Here is a 14643-nt window from a genome sequence, read left to right as displayed (position 1 = left end):
ACTTTTTATCTATACTACTCAAAAGGATTACCCGGTTCTTTCATATTACTATAGTTAATCTGCCAGAAGTGCGGTAAATAATAACAATAACAATAACAACAACAACAACAACAACAAAAACAACAATAAAATAAAATAATGATAATAATAAAAATAACAACAACGATGATAATGATAATAATGATGATATAATAATAATAATAATAATAATGATGATGATGATAAAAATGATGATGATGATGATGATGATGATGATGATGATTATGATGATGATGGTAATAAAAATAATAATAATGTCCTTACAAGGTGTATGCTCAAAGCGCTAACGTTACTGCACCGGTCAATGGATCAGTGTGCACTCGATTCAGGCACCCTGGGGAGTATTACCCAAGCTACTACTACTACTACTACTACTACTACTACTACTAGGGAAGAATCAGATGGTCCTTAACTCTTTGAGTAGTACACATGTACTTATAAGAGACGATTCTGAAATGTAAATGCGTGCACCCTTCCCACAACTACATCTTTGTCATGACTCGCATAGCATATAAGTGACTCCTGATCACTGGTCCTCCCACGTGTCGGCCGTCACGGCCAGACAGCATCTGCTTGTAAGTGTATCACAGTTCCTGGAGCAGATGACTGAGTTGGAGTGGCTGCCGTGACGACACAGACGCAGAGGCTCGATGGGGATATCTGGGGTCACACAGTGCATTGCATTTGTCCCGACAATGCTTAAATAAAATTAACTTGCTGGATAAAAGAAAGTATGCACTGGAGAATTGGATTATTAAAACGTTACTAGGCTGAAAACAGTTTAAGGTCCAACACACAACTATGATACCCGTATCAAATACATCATCATTGAATAACCATGTTTTGTTTGTTTCGTTTTTAGCCACAATCAAACACGGGTGTATACTTTCTTTTGCCCTGCAGTTTTGCTAAGCAGTTAACCCGTGAAGATCCGGGGTAGAATAGGTCTTCAGCAACCCATGCTTGGCGTAAAAGACGACTATGCTTGTCGTAAGAGGCGACTAACGGGATCGGGTGGTCAGGCTCGCTGACTTGGTTGATGCATGTAATCGTATCCCAATTGCGTGGATCGATGCTCATGATATTAATCACGTGATTATCTGGTCCAGACACGATTAGTGCGGCGTTAAACAACCAACCAACAACTGCTATGCAGATATCCCCAATGAGTGTTGTTTAAAAGGGAAAGTTCTCACAAACATGAATTTTTTTTACCTTTTAGACGATGATCAGGAAAAACCTAAATGAAATGTAAATGAACCTGCAAAATGAAGAAGACAAGGAATAAAACCTACATTAGAATTTTGAACGAGAAAGATGCAACGGTTTATCTCCCTTTGGTAATAACGTGTCACTGTCACGACTGCAAACATTACCTTGTTCGTTCATGTGACTTTCCAATGACAATCCAAACGCAGCCAGGTGATGTATTCAAAGCATATCTGACTTAAAATCGGTCCATTTCTGGTGTCCCCCGCCGTATGTTGCTGGGATATTGCTAAAACCGGCGTAAAACACAACTCACTCAAAAAAGGCCATCATGCTTTTCGGAATTACCACTGTACGCGTGTTACAGTTAATTGTATGCTGCAAATTGACACTTTGTTTTATTGGTAATTATATAATTGGTATACATACTCCTGAAGTCATCGAAAGGGGGATTAAGAGTAACATTATTCTTAAGCCAGAATTTGCTCGTATGCGAACACCTTTCCTTGCCAAAGTAAGTGACTTAATTATACTTGAGATGTCTTAATGTTATGATAATGAAATACAATATCTCACACTTACCAATTCAACAATGCGTCACGCCGGAATATAACGGGATTACATCCTGTTCAGTGACGTTAGATCATTCACAAGGTTTCTTGCACATTATTCATAATCCTCAACGCCGGGATCTGAAAGTTTTAAAAGTTCGTGACTGGCTGCCATTGGGGTTGTTACTGTCACCCCACACACCACTTGTCATTGTCATTCGCAGAGTGGTTCAACGCCGAGGTCTAACTCAACGACAGTATGTTATGATGCCCGGAGTTATCCATCCTCGATGAACTAGGGTATGATATCTCCATCCATATGATCAACACCCTTGATCCCTTCGCCACAACGCCTAGTTCCGGAAGTGACGTCAGCAGCCCCCTCTTATCACTTACTTAGCACAGAATGTATTCTCTCGCTTACGACCTCCTCCGTGGTCTAGTGGATAGAGCGTCTGCCCGGGATGGCGGAAGATCGGTGGTTCGATTCCCGGCCGCGTCATACCAAAAGAAGTTGAAATGATGGTACTTGTTATTACTTAGTCTGTCTCACAGCCCCTGAACCTTATGATTTTCCCTTCTGCCCAGCCCTTTCTGTAATGCAAAAGCCTTAAATGAAACAGTCTAGATTTTCTATTGGTTCAGAATCTCCCATCCCGCCGTGGCTCCTTGTCTTAGTAATTGTTGTAAAACAGATATGTGCAGTTCTTGATGACGAAGCCTCGTTTCATGAGCGAAATAATGACACAATCTCACCACACTGAAACAAGTTAAGAAAAATTCATTAAAGATAAAACTCCATAACATTGTTTGCTTATTTCAATGACAAGTACACTAAGGTCATCTTCCTGAAGCAAGGGAATTAACTGACTTTAAAAGTCCAGTTACCACCCTTGCCGAACTAGGCTGGAATGTCTGGGCTCGATCGTTGCGCCACCAGTGGTCTGACGTGTTATGTCCCTTCCAGGCCTCGCCTATGGACCAATCAGATTCCAACTCTCGTATCACTTGCATTTGTTTCAAACAAAATGGCGGCGCCCAGTCAAGACGATCTGATAGATAATCAATATCTATATTGTGATAAAACGGATCTTACATCGCGAAGTGCATCAAATCACTCGCCCACCTTGAATAAAAACATGTAAAATGTGGGTTGACAATGAGTTGGCTGTGCACATGCTTTGCAAATCCAGCCAAATTGTAACTACTACATAATACCAGCCTAGTTCAGCAAGGGTGGAAACTGGACTTTTATAGTCTGTTAACTCCCTTGCCTCGGGAAGATGCGCTAAGGTGTGGTACACTTACTTTGAACATTGAAACTGGACGCTTTACAAGTTACTCCACTTGATTGTGACCATTTTGTAAAAATACCCTAAATGTATAGCTATGGAATACTGTAAGGGACATTCTCGCGATCTCGGCCTTTGGAAACGAGGTAAATATGCCCTAAAACACGAGAATGCGAGATCGCGAGAACGCGAGATTTGGCCAAAATCTTGCGTTCTCGCGATCTCGCATTCTCGTGTTTTGGGCATATTTACCTCGTTTCCAAAGGTCGAGATCGCGAGAATGCGAGATCGTGAGAATGTCCTTTACAGTATTCCATATATAGCGGATGAATTGCATTATTCATATATCTGGACGGCCACATTCATCAGGATATAAGACATGAACTTTTTAAAATGAATGGTTTGACATTCAGTTTTGCATATCTCGTTTCTGTAGAAAGACTTATTGTGTTGATGCAGTGTAAACCTGTTCAGCAACGGTTGGCTGATTGCTTGTTTTAAAAAAAAGAGGGTTGAGTTTGGTGTTACGCCGCTTTTACTAATGTTCCAGCAATATCACGGCGGGGAACACAAGAAATGGGCTTCACACATTGTACCCATGTGTGGAATCGGACCCGGGTTTTCGGCGTGACGAGCGAACGCTTCAACCACTTTGCCACCCCACCGTCCGAGCTCACAGGGTGAGTGAGTGAGTGAGTGAGTGAGTATGGTTTTACGCCGCTTTTAGCAATATTCCAGCAATATGACGGCGGGGGACACCAGAAATGGGCTTCACACAATGTACCCATGTGTGGAATCGAACCCGGGTTTTCGGTGTGACGAGCGAACGCTTCAACCACTTTGCCACCCCACCGTCCGAGCTCACAAGAAGAAATATATACTAGTAGATTTATAAAGAAACTGTGGTATGCCCCTTTCCCTTTGATAATACTGTTGAATATTTATATTTATTTATGAATAAGTGTGGATCATACGTTAATAAGTACATATAAAAATAGAATCTCAAGTCCAAAAGTAAGTACCCGATCACGTGTTTTAGATATAACACATTGCAATCTGATTTGAGTTATTGAAACATGACGTTACGGCCCGTGAAGATTCCGGGGTAGAATAGATCTTCAGCAACCCATGCTTGCCGTAAAAGGCGACTATGCTTGTCGTAAAAGGCGACTAACGGGATCGGGTGGTCAGACTCGATGTCTTGGTTGATGCATGACATCTATCCCAATTGCGTGGATCGATGCTCATGATATTAATCACTGGATTATCTGGTCCAGACTCGATTATTTACAGACCGCCGTCATATAGCTGGACTATTGCTGAGTGCGGCGTTAAACAACAAACCAAACCAAAAAACATGACGTTACACGAATACTCAAACTCGACCGTGACTTGGGACAGGGCCGCGAGACAACTGTAAAAAAATAATGAAAACACATATTTTCACATAAAAATGAAACGAGTTGACATAGAGCGTGACACCAGTCGTCAAAGTGATTACGTAGACCCGAGACAACAGGAAAACACATTAAAAATGTCCAGGTGAGCTCAAAATCAGAGCGAAGGAACAATTGGGATAATAAATAAGAGAGCGTTACATGTCGCACGAATGTTTGGGTGCAATCGGAAATCTGTCAACAGACTGATTGAACGTTTCAGACGGAAAGGCGGGGCCGTGGGCAGACCAAGAACTGGCAGACCAAGAACGGGCAGACCAAGAACGGGCAGATCATTGGGCACTCCGCTCCGGGAGTGAGTGAGTGAGTTGGGTTTAACGCCGCTTTTAACAGTATTCCAGTTATATCACGGCGTGTCAGCTTAATGTGGGAGGAAAGCCCGATGTGATGCAGGTCTCAGACGTTTACCACTTCGGTGAGACCCACGAGCACGGGTACATACAAAAACCTACATAGGGAAGTTTTCAAAATTAAACTTTTGAATTCAGTTTAGGTTTCAAAAGCCAAATGAACATCTGTTCTTTTTCCATTCGTCTGTTTTTGTCATTGTCAAACAATTTATAAGCTACGCGATAAATCGCAAAGAACAATGAAGAACGAAGCGTGGTTTATTTTACGATATCACATTGTTCTATCGTTACGTCATTTCTTGAGATTCGAACATGCGCTTGCAACTTGATGACGTCGTATGTGACGACGTTATTTGTCAGAGGGTAGTGTCTATTGAGTTGTTCCCCATAGATGTAGCTGGACTGCGCAGATAAACGCGATGGCCGAACGATCGCATCCCAAAGCGGGAGAGATGTGACAATCGGTATTGGGAGAAAAGGTACGGGTAATCGACGTGAGGATTGTGAAAATATGCGGGAAATACCCACCTGTGCATAAAATGAACTTGTCTGACATTAGTGAGGTCGGATTCCATTGAGGGAGTCATCTTTAGTTAAATACGGGTAAATATTTGTAAACTAGTACAATTTATCGTCAGAGGCTGTACATATTGTTGGACCAGTGAAGATCCGGTGTAGAATAGGTCTTCAGCAACCCATGCTTGTCGTAAAAGGCGACTATGCTTGTCGTAAGAGGCGACTAACGGGATCGGATGGTCAGGCTTGCTGACTTGATTGATGCATGACATCCATCCCAATTACGTGGATCGATGCTCATGATATAAATCACTGGATTGTCTGGTCCAGACTCGGTTATTTACAGACCGCCGTCATATAGCTGGAATATTGCTCTGAGTGTGGCGTTAAACAAATAACAAACAAACATATTATTGATATCCCATAAAAGAAATATATGCACATACTCATAGTCAAGAGAATTTAGATTGGTTCGATGTAACAACGAACATATTGATATTGTGTGGACCGACGCTCATGAACGCATCACATGTGACGTCATAGATTCATGACTCGAGATGCACCATTTGTCTCGTGCAGGAATAGAGTGTTAAGTGTGGAGATCACGTGCAGCACGACATAATATATATATATATATATATATATATATATATATATACCACTATGCGGTCGGACCTAGTGGTTAAAGCTTTATCTCGTCGGTTCGATTCCACACATGGGTACAATGTGTGAAGCCCATTTCTGGTGTCCCCCGCCGTGATGTCGCTGGAATTTTGCTAAAAACGGCGTAAAACCATACTCACTCACACACTCACCAACACAGAAGCATACCACGTCATTATCTTCAGCAGGGATAGGTTCCTGTCCCCCAAACGATTTTTTTACAGACTGTCGGAATACAGATGTGACAAACAAGTTTATACACGCACCCACGGCGCCGAAAGTACTGCTGAATGCCACGTCGATGAAATACAAAGGAAAACATCTAAATATACTCAGTTTATAAAACAAATGTTGCTAAGCAACCAAACATATCTCACCCGTCGAATATTATACCTGGCGCTTAACTGACCTAGTGCATTCAGATCTATCACAAGTGTCTGTCAGTATCAACATGACAGGGAATTCGTTTTTAGAAACTTTCGTGCCTCATGATGAATCTCGCGCATGCTATCTCAAATTCGCCGTGAGAAATGGCGACAAAATGTTGTTTTTTGACAGATATAATCATTTCTGAAGACAGACGTTGTCCATACTCTACGTACAAAACACGATACCACATTTTTATACTGTATTATATAAATGAATTGTGATGAGAATAGATAAATAAATAGGAGAGACAATTAATCACCCAACACAGCTGATGTTACAGGTTTTAGAGATATATGTACACATGTACTGAAACAAAATGTTTATGCGTTCATTTAAGAAATTATTTTAATCACATTTAATTATTTCCTTTCACATAGAAATGTTACTTTCAAGGAACTGAAACCTGGCGACTTTATTGTGATTTATTAATCAACTCACGTGGTCCCCCCCCCCCCCCCAAGGTCCGGGGTTAGAACAGGTCTGCAGCAACCCATGCGTGTCGCCTCCACTGCACTGAAGATCCGGGTTAGAACAGGTCTGCAGCAACCCATGCGTGTTGCCTCCACTGAAGATCCGGGTTAGAACCGGTCTGCAGCAACCCATGCGTGTCGCCTCCACTGAAGATCCGGGTTAGAACTCGTCTACAGCAAACCATGCGTGTCGCCAACACTGAAGATCCGGGTTAGAACTCGTCTACAGCAAACCATGCGTGTCGCCAACACTGAACATCCGGGTTAGAAACGGTCTGCAGCAACCCATGCGTGTCGCCAACACTGAAGATCTGGGTTAGAACCGGTCTTCAGCAACCCATGCGTGTCGCCTCCACTGAAGATCCGGATTAGAACAGGTCTACAGCAACCCAAGTTTGTATATTGAGAGAATGTACTCTACATTACATGAATCGTGTGTGTTTACTTAAGAAATATACAACGACCACGATTTTTTTTATATCAGATATCAACATTATGTCTCTTTAAGAATGCTACTAAAACGTACAAGCGTTAAACCTATTTACCCGTATTTTAATATTGATGACGCCCTCAATAGCATCCGATCTCGGCAATTTCGGACAAGTCCATTTTATGAACAGGGGCGTTAAGTTTGATATATCCTGAATATCAATATATGACGTCATCAAGTTGGAGTGCATGCTCGAATCTCAAGAAATGACGTCATGATAGAACAATGTTTTATCGTGAAATAAACCTTGCGATTTATCGCGTAGCTATCTGATATAATAAGATACATGATGTTTTATCACTAAATGGTCTGAAGTTGTCTTTGCTGTCACCATTGGATGTAAATGTAATTAATTTTATGTCGCTAATAAAACAGCATTTTCAGGATCAGTATATTTAGGAGATGTAGAGCTAGGTTAACTGTATATTTAACCCTCGTGGTGCCTGGCCGTCACAGTATCTGAATTCAGCAAGTTCTAAAGATCTATGCCACCGGTGAAAGTGTCGGTAATGTAGGTTTGCTTCTTTACTACAGACCCGTGAAGATCCGGGGTAGAATAGGTCTTCAGCAACCCATACTTGCCGTAAAAGGCGACTATGCTTGTCGTAAGAGGCGACTAACGGGATCGGGTGGTCAGGCTCGCTGACTTGGCTGATGCATGACATCCATCCCAATTGCGTGGATCGATGCTCATGGTGTCAATCACTGAACAATCTGGTCCAGACTCGATTATTTACAGACCGCCGTCATATAGCTGGAATATTGCTGAGTGTGGCGTTAAACAACAAACCAACCAAACCAAACCTACATCAATCGAAATATGGAAGCACCCGAATGTAAGCATGTAAAGTCAAGCAAGCGTCCTTGTCATACCATTGTAAAGAACATATCCTAACGACGATATGCATATGACATTTTTGTCAAAGTAAACATTCATTGAGAATTGTCTGTGAGTTTAATTTACCGATAAAAATCCCGTTGAAATGGTAAGTGTTTTGACATCACAACCAAATTTGCGGAAGTGGTCGTGATTAGTTCATACGCGGACTGATTCTAACATTATGTTACAATACGAACGGTAATTGTGGATGATACATCTTCATGAGAGCCCAGTTACGTCCATGTAGGTTTAAGTGGCAGTGCTCTTTCATTAGTGATAAAAGCAACTTCGGGATAATTGACATCTGACATTTTCAAAGGACAAAATGTGAAAGATGGCTAAAGAGCTCACACAATCTTTAAATTGACATCGCTCAATATCAGACATCATTATTATTTCTTAATAATTAACAAGGTTGTACTAATGTACTATCAACCAAGAGTACACGTAGATTCAATCAAAACCGTTGAAACGTTTTCATCGGCAGCAAATCTATTCAACAAACCTATCTCCGGGCGCCATGTCATACTTGCATCGATTCGGACCGCTTACTTATACCTCGTGTGTTATGTGTTGTTAATGGTTTAAATCTATTTTATAAAAAACTTGAAACGTGATATAGTATGAAATATTTTATGCTTGAGGTCAAAAAGTTTAGAGTAGGCTATATTTAATACAAGGAGGGAGTGAGTGAGTATAGGTTTACGCCGCTTTTAGCAATATTCCAGCAATATCACGGAAGGGGATACCAGAAATGGACTTCACACATTGTACCCATGACGGGAATCAAACCCGGGTCTTCGGCCTGACGAGCGAACGCTTTAACCACCAGGCTACCCGACCGCCCCTGAATACAAGGATACGATAACATGCGCCGGCGAAAAAAAGGAAACATTATTGCTTCTACAGTACAATTATGAGTAATATCAAGGTTAATTGAAAGGGAAAATTACAAAAATATAAAATACTTCGATTAAAGTATTGTTCAATGTGTATACAGTGCAGGTGCACTCTGAACAAATTTGTTTCACTACGACCACTGTCAGACATATATACTTCCTCGTCTCTCCTTGTATTCCGCTCTTGGCCTTAGGCCTTTTACTCACAATATACTTGTATGGGCTAGTCCATGAAATAACACTTTTCTAATATTTTTGTTATAAATGCGACTTTAGAACTGTATTTACACCTTGGTACGAGGGCCGGTCAAAATGGTCTCAGCCTAACAAATAACCCAAACAGGGTTTTTAATTTTATGTTTCAACATAATCTCCTCGCTTTTAAATACACTTCTCATATCGACAGTGAAGCTTTCCAATTCCAGTCAGGAAGAGGTTTTCTGAAGCCTCCCTGAAAAACCCATTCACGGCAGCTTTGAGGTCATCGTTGTCGTCATATCGCTTTCTACGATGGTGTTATTTCAGTTTAGGAAACAGGTGGAAATCACTTGGTGCCAGGTCTGGCGAGTATGGAGGGCGAGGAAGCTCTTCGAACCAACATTGTCGCACAGCAGCCTTTTGCAAGGCGAGGTGTGTGAGAAGAGGCATTGTCATGAAGTAAATCAGCATAGAAGGCACCTGTAATCTTTTGACTTTTATCAACAAGGACCACACCCTTTGCATTCCAGCATACAGTGGTCATAACTTTCGTCACTGATCTTGAAGACGTGAATTTCTTTGGTGCCGGAGAAGTGGAATGGTGTCATTTCATGGATCATAGTGGTAGACCCATGTTTCATCACCCGTTACTAATCCCGTTTTGAATATGACGAAATTTCATCAATTACCTCTGGCAATGTCAGTTCTTTTTTCCTTATGATACCCAACGATCAGATATCTTATTCATCTGTAAATGTTCATGAATAATAGTTTCAGTGGATCCATGGCTTAGACCTGTGTCTTACTCAAGTTCAGCAATGGTAATACGTCTATCTGACTGTAAAAGTTTTTCTATCTCCTTGATTGACTCTTCATTGATGGAAGTTGAGGGATGTCCAGACTTAGGGTCATCATCAAGGCATGTTCTCCCAGCCTTAAACATAGCTGCCCAACGTTTAACAGGGGAATAGCTGGGGCACTTATCCGGAAACACTTGTGAATTTCATGGGGAGAACTTTTCGCGAAAGTTAAAAACTTGATGACTGCTCGGTACCTTGTACCTTACCTTGTACTTACCATCACGTTCAAATGGCTGTCACTAATATAGGGGGCACGGGTGGCCCAGTCGTCTAAGGCGCCGCGATTCGCTGTGCAAAGTTGCGTCCCTTGGGCACGCCAGAAACCAATGATTATGGGTTCGAATCCCGGTTCGCCCCGATTATGTTTCTAGGTTTGTCAGCACCCTTCCCGTGCTCGTGGGTTTCACCGAAGTGGTAAACGTCTGAGACCTGCATCACTTTGGGCTTTCCTCCCACATTTAGCTCACACGCCGTGATATAACTGGAACACTGTTAAAAGCGGCGTTAAACCAAACTCACTCACTCACTGTCGCTAATATAGGGCCTCAACAAACCAAATACACTTTCAATGAACTACTCAAACAATGCACTAAATTGACTAGTTCACTTTGTTATGGCCCATAATTGAAAGTTAGTCAGAACCATTTTTTAACAGCCCTCGAAAAGGCGATGTGTGGCTGTACTTTAAAAATGTCTTTCAGAAATTTCAGCAGGCTTAGCATAGTGACCTTCTGTCCACTCCCCAAGTGGCATATTATTCTTAATTCAAGACGACTATGAAAATTTTTTTTTGTTGACATTTATGTTTTTTCTCGATTCCGATTAAGCTGAGTGTGGAAATTGAGTGTGTACCAAGAAATTCAGGAATTTCACGTTTTATTACTATAAATTTAAGGCAATACTAAATTATATTCATATACTAACATCCATTACTTAATATTCTTCTATAATCGCCAGATCCAAATTTAAAATATTTATTAGAAACTGAGGAGAAAAAGAAACTCCTCTCACTCGATTTTATTGATTGTTTATTTTTCAATTAAAATATCTTAAGTTAGAGAGAGAGAGAGAGAGAGAGAGAGAGAGAGAGAGAGAGAGAGAGAGAGAGAGGGAAAATATTTTATTAAGATGTCACGTGCAAATAACATATACAATATAAACAATTATCATCATTATTGCACCCAGCCTTTACAGGCTTATGAGACATCGTATGTACATTAAAACATGTATAAAAGTATCTAAGTAAAACATTGTAACATCATCCTTTCTTATTCCAGCAGCCAAGGAACTGTCAATTTTGTTGAACACCATATTTTAACGTTATATGTGCTTATTAAGATCGTTAGTTACCAAATGGCTGACTATTTTTAGTACAAAATAATAGGAAAAATAACCATCAAAACACCTATTTATGTGTATGTTAACACCAGTATGATATTAGCGATATTATATCCAAAAAATAAAGCGTACCTGCGCTTAGCCAGCAGCCAAAGAATTCTTCTGCATGGTTTTATTTTTAAAAATATAATTTGATTTGAAAATTAATATTAAAAATATCGCATTATACACAACTGGTGATGGGTATCTCAGACATATTTTCTCCGAAAATAAATACATTTGCTTTTTGCGGCACAAATGTACAATATTTCAAACATTGTAGGGGTCATGTGGTAGCAAATTAATTTCTAACCCTAGTCTTCATTGAACCAATTTAGTTTACACAAAATTACCCAGTCACAGATAACGTTTTACTAACTTTTGCAGGAACGGGTGATGGTAAAACAGACATTATCAACATTAACAACAGTTCTTTAAATTTTCAATTGAACAAAAAACAAACTTGGTATACTTCCTTTTGTCCCTTAGTTAAGATTCACATGCAGTAAGAAATACAGTTTCAAATGTTCAGTGTTAAACCGGTCTGTACGTCTGACCTAAGCATATTGGAAATAAAACTGATTGAAATGTCACGTGATGGAACAAAAATGTTCAGTTTTTGTCAAATAATTACAGGAGTGAGTGAGTGAGTGAGTGAGTGAGTGGGGTTTAACGCCGCTTTTAACAGTATTCCAGTTATATCACGGTGTGTCAGCTTAATGTGGGAGAAAAGCCCGAAGTGATGCAGGTCTCAGACGTTTACCACTTCGGTGAAACCCACGGTATGGCGCTGACAAACCTAGAAACATAATCGGGGCGAACCGGGAGATAAATAGCATGGGATATGCCAAAACCTATCAATAATTTTGGAGGTTTTCTATAGCCCTTAATTCTGGAAGATTGCTTACAAGTCGACATATGCTCAGTGCGGGTTAAGCAACAAACAAACAATGTCCAACTTACTCCAAAAATACGAACAGATCTGTAACACTGCAAGTTTGTTGTTCAACGGTCGTTTCTCAACCACGCATGCGTGGCCGGAATGGTGATGTCTTCTGGGCACGTGGTATCTGTACACGTGATTAGCGACATGATGCGATGTTATGTAGAGATTAAGGATGTCTCACGTAGCAACTCCCATTAAGATAATACCGTGGAGATTTAGCTGCCACATTACCGCACCCTGCCCGGGGGTCGGGAGTCTTGTGGCCCGGGGGTGAGGCAGAGAAGAAACAATTCACGGCGTCTCACTATCTTCTGAAATAATAGGCGAGCGTTTTCTTAATCAGAATGTGACGTTTTTATGAGGTCTTTGCAACAAATTGTATGATGGGTTTTGACTGGATTAGAAAGGTTTATTTCTTTATTGTGTGTTTTATGGTAGTGAAGAGTTTAAAACATCTTCCGTGTTGCCTGAAACTGACAGTAGCCATGATAATATTTACCTACCACTTTCCTTAATTGTTTGATTTATGAATTGTTGTAACAGTAAAGTTGCCATTTTATTAATGTTCAGTTCATTAACTAACGCGTGTCGCCTGTCATTTGTAATGACATACCAATTTAAGGATGACCATATCCTTTAGTATATTTAATGTCTCTCGCAGAGCCTATGGTTAATAAAACAGTCACCAAATCAATTTTCACACCCGTTTCTGCTCAAGGAAATTAGAGGGTTCCTTCATACTGAAGATTTTCTTGACATAATTATATAAATTTAATCTCATACGCAATAATATTTCAGGGACTAGGAAATGATTGTCTTGAATATTAACACTTATTTCTCAAATATGCATCTTTGTAACAAGTAGCTGAGGCAAACACAATAAAGGAGTGAACCACTCTATAAAATGAACGAACGAAAGGAAGGATGGGAGAAGGGAAGAGGAAGGATGGAGAAGGGAAGAAAGGAAGGGGGGAGATGGGGAGAAAGGAAGGATGGAGAAGGAAAGAAAGGAAGGATGGAGATGGGGAGAAAGGAAGGGTGGAGAAGGGAAGGAAGGAAGGATGGAGAAGAGAAGATATGAAGGATGTAGAAGGGAAGGAAGGAAAGATGGAGAAGGGAAGAAAGGAAGGATGGAGAAGGGAAGGAAGGAAGGAGATTGGAAGGAAGGAAGGATGGAGATGGGAAGGAAGGAAGGAAGGAGAAGGGAAGAAAGGAGGTTGGAGATGGGAGAAAGGAAGGAAGGAGAAGAGAAGGAAGGAAGGAGAAGAGAAGATAGGAAGGATGGAGATGGGGAGACAGGAAGGTTTGAGAAGGGAAGGAAGAAAGGATGGAGAAGGGAAGAAATGAAGGATGGAGAAGGGAAGGAAGGAAGGATGGAGAAGAGAAGAAAGGAAGGATGGAGAAGGGAAGAAAGGAAGGATGGAGAAGGGAAGAAATGAAGGATGGAGAAGGGAAGAAATGAAGGATGGAGAAGGGAAGAAATGAAGGATGGAGAAGGGATAAAATGAATGATGGAGAAGGGAAGGAAGAAAGGATGGAGATGGGGAGACAGGAAGGATGGAGAAGGGAAGAAATGAATGATGGAGAAGGGAAGGAAGAAAGGATGGAGATGGGGAGACAGGAAGGATGGAGAAGGGAAGGAAGGAATGATGGAGATGGGGAGAAAGGAAGGATGGAGAAGGGAAGGAAGGAAGGATGAGAAGGGGGAAATGAAGGATGGAGAAGGGAAGGAAGGAATGATGGAGATGGGGAGAAAGGAAGGATGGAGAAGGGAAGAAATGAAGGATGGAGAGGGGAAGAAATGAAGGATGGAGAAGGGAAGAAATGAAGGATGAGAAGGGAAGGAAGAAAGGATGGAGATGGTGAGACAGGAAGGATGGAGAAGGGAAGGAAGGAATGATGGAGATGGGGAGAAAGGAAGGATGGAGAAGGGAAGGAAGGAAGGATGGAGAAGAGAAGAAATGAAGGATGGAGAAGGGAAGGAAGGAATGATGGAGATGGGGATAAAGGAATGATG

Source organism: Haliotis rufescens, unplaced genomic scaffold (genome assembly GCF_023055435.1).
Source record: "Haliotis rufescens isolate VD_foot unplaced genomic scaffold, xgHalRufe1.0.p SCAF_9, whole genome shotgun sequence".
NCBI lineage: Eukaryota > Metazoa > Mollusca > Gastropoda > Lepetellida > Haliotidae > Haliotis > Haliotis rufescens.
Note: the sequence above shows the minus strand (reverse complement) of the source record.